The sequence below is a fragment of the Taudactylus pleione genome, unplaced genomic scaffold, assembly GCF_031769625.1.
Source record: "Taudactylus pleione unplaced genomic scaffold, aTauple2 ptg000442l, whole genome shotgun sequence".
NCBI lineage: Eukaryota > Metazoa > Chordata > Amphibia > Anura > Myobatrachidae > Taudactylus > Taudactylus pleione.
This window is the reverse complement of record NW_028284844.1, coordinates 1,788,284-1,790,717: the sequence shown is the minus strand read 5'-3', so window position 1 is coordinate 1,790,717 and position 2,434 is coordinate 1,788,284.

The window sequence follows — 2,434 nt, the reverse complement described above, 5'->3', positions numbered from 1 at the left end:
ACTTGGCGGGAAAATCCAAACTAATCCGAGCTCGCACATCGCTACAATTGACAAGTACTGTACATACTTATCTCTTCTCTAAGATGCGTTTTGGGAATAGTAGAAAGTGGAGATAAATGTTCCTTAGGATGACGTTGAACTCCATAATGTACAGTATCACCACTTTTGCCTATAGTTCACAGCCACAGGGCCTGATTTTATTGGTGTTCGTGATTGCACCAGCGACTGTTTCCTTTGCCGCAGCTGGACTGCGTCCTTATGCTAATGCTGGGGCCGATGGATTTCCTACAGAGACGCCCACTGCCTGTAGAGCTAATCCGCCACTGTGCATATCAAGACGCACCATTGGTCACACCATCGGAGTTTACGCCAGCCCTATGGAGGCGTAGAACCTCCATTCGAACATGGCAGCCGCCAAGCGCGTTTATAAGAGCGGAGCCTCCATTTGCGGCCCCCTCCTCTCTGTCAGCGCACTCAGCGCTGTAGATTCTGGCTTCATGCCTGCACCACACACCTTGCACCCATTATAGAAATGCCTATGGCCGCCGCTGTCAGTGAAACTGCGGCTAAAGATTCAATGGCTGACTGCACCACGCCCACGTCTAGCTAGCCACATCCCTGCTACCGGAAATGTCCACTTAAATTGCCTCTCTGCTTCCAAATTCGTTCCGCGTCCTTTGACGCTAACCATTGGGACACATGTGCAGTGCGACACAGATGCAATCGCAGACTGGAAATATTGTCCGCTTGCATGCTGCGTTGATACAGAGTGCAACTATAATTCAGGCCCACAGCCTCCATATTGCATTTAAATGGTATCCGGATAGAACATCAACAATGTAAAGGTCGGCAGTCAGTAGGCCGACATCAGATGGTCGACATGCAATAGGTCGACTGGCGCAGGTACAGTAGGTCGACTGGCAAAAGTTCAACAGTGCAGAAGGTCGACAGGGTTAAAATGTCAACAGGTTCAAATGGTCAACAGCAAAAAATGTTGACACAAAAATGGTTGACATGTTTCTATGGTTTTTCAAAATTTTTGTGTTGACCATTGGTCCTTGTCAACCTTCTGCACTGTCTCCCTTTTGCCCCTGTTCACTTATTGCCTGTCGATCAACTGGTGTCAGCTTACTGACTGTCAACACCCCACTTAAATTGGCCATAGCTTAAAATAAGTAACATACTAATTATATATAAATAATACATTTTGCAATAAAATTTTGCAATAAATAAATAGAGGTTTTTAGCATAATCATGGCCAAGGTTATGGGTCTACCCACCGCATCCAGGTAACCTCTGTAGGGTAGGTCCCTAACATACTAGGGTTAAAATCCAGAGTGCAGGACACCCCCAAACCAGCCCAGCTGAGCCACCCCAGGGCATCGCTGTAGTAAGAAAGGTGAAGTGTAAAAGAGTGTTAGATAGGATCAGCTAATGCATAGATTAGAAGTAAAGGGAAAAATAGATGTCTCTAACACCTCTATTTTGATTTAGTATCATTGAACAAAATTAATAATCACTCGGCAAACACGGGTAGGCACTAATAGTGCCTACCCGTCGTTGCCAAGTGATTAGTAGTTTTGTTCAATGATACTGAATCAACGATTATAGTATTAAGGGGATGGGGCAGGGCTGGCTCGAGGCATGTTCAACCAGTGCGGTCGTAAAGGAGCACCAGCCCATATAATAGTCTTCAAATTGACATGGAATAATGTAATATGGAGCACAGAAAGTTGCACTGACATGTAAATGAAGTAAATACTTTCTTATGAGTTTTATCCTCAAATTACTTTTTAAGTACATTTTTACTGGAAGACAACCTTTAAAGCTTATTTCTTTACTTAAAAATTACTTTTTAACAGAAATGTTACAGATGACAATTTGATAACGCCTTTATAGAGTAATTCATAGTTCAAGAAAATGAAAAAAAAAAAATGTAACCTGTGAATCCTTATTTTACTAATTTTACACTCATTTTATGTTTGACAATATTTCACTCTACTTTCTGCCAACTCCATTTGTAAAGGATGTTAGAATGTGTCAGAATTCTGCGCATTGACTGTTCCAGCTTTATATGTTATAAACATTAATTAGAAGATGTTCTGCTGGTGTTTATGGAGGCATTAAATCATTACCTAAAACATATTGTGCGAAAACGGTGCTGTAACCAATCAGACATTTGTTTTCATTGTGTAAGCTGTAGTAGAGAAATAACTGTTACCATGGGCTAAAGATAGAGACATCGTAATCTGATTGATGTTGCAGTACTTGATTAGTTGATTTACGGCTTATATAGAGCTAATCGTCCAAAAAAAGTTCCACATTAGTCTCGGCGCACCAAGAGGGGTATATTTACTCAAGTGCAGGTTTTTTGAAGTGGAGATGTTGCCCATAGCAACCAACCAGATTCTAGCTATTATCTTCTAGGTGATAG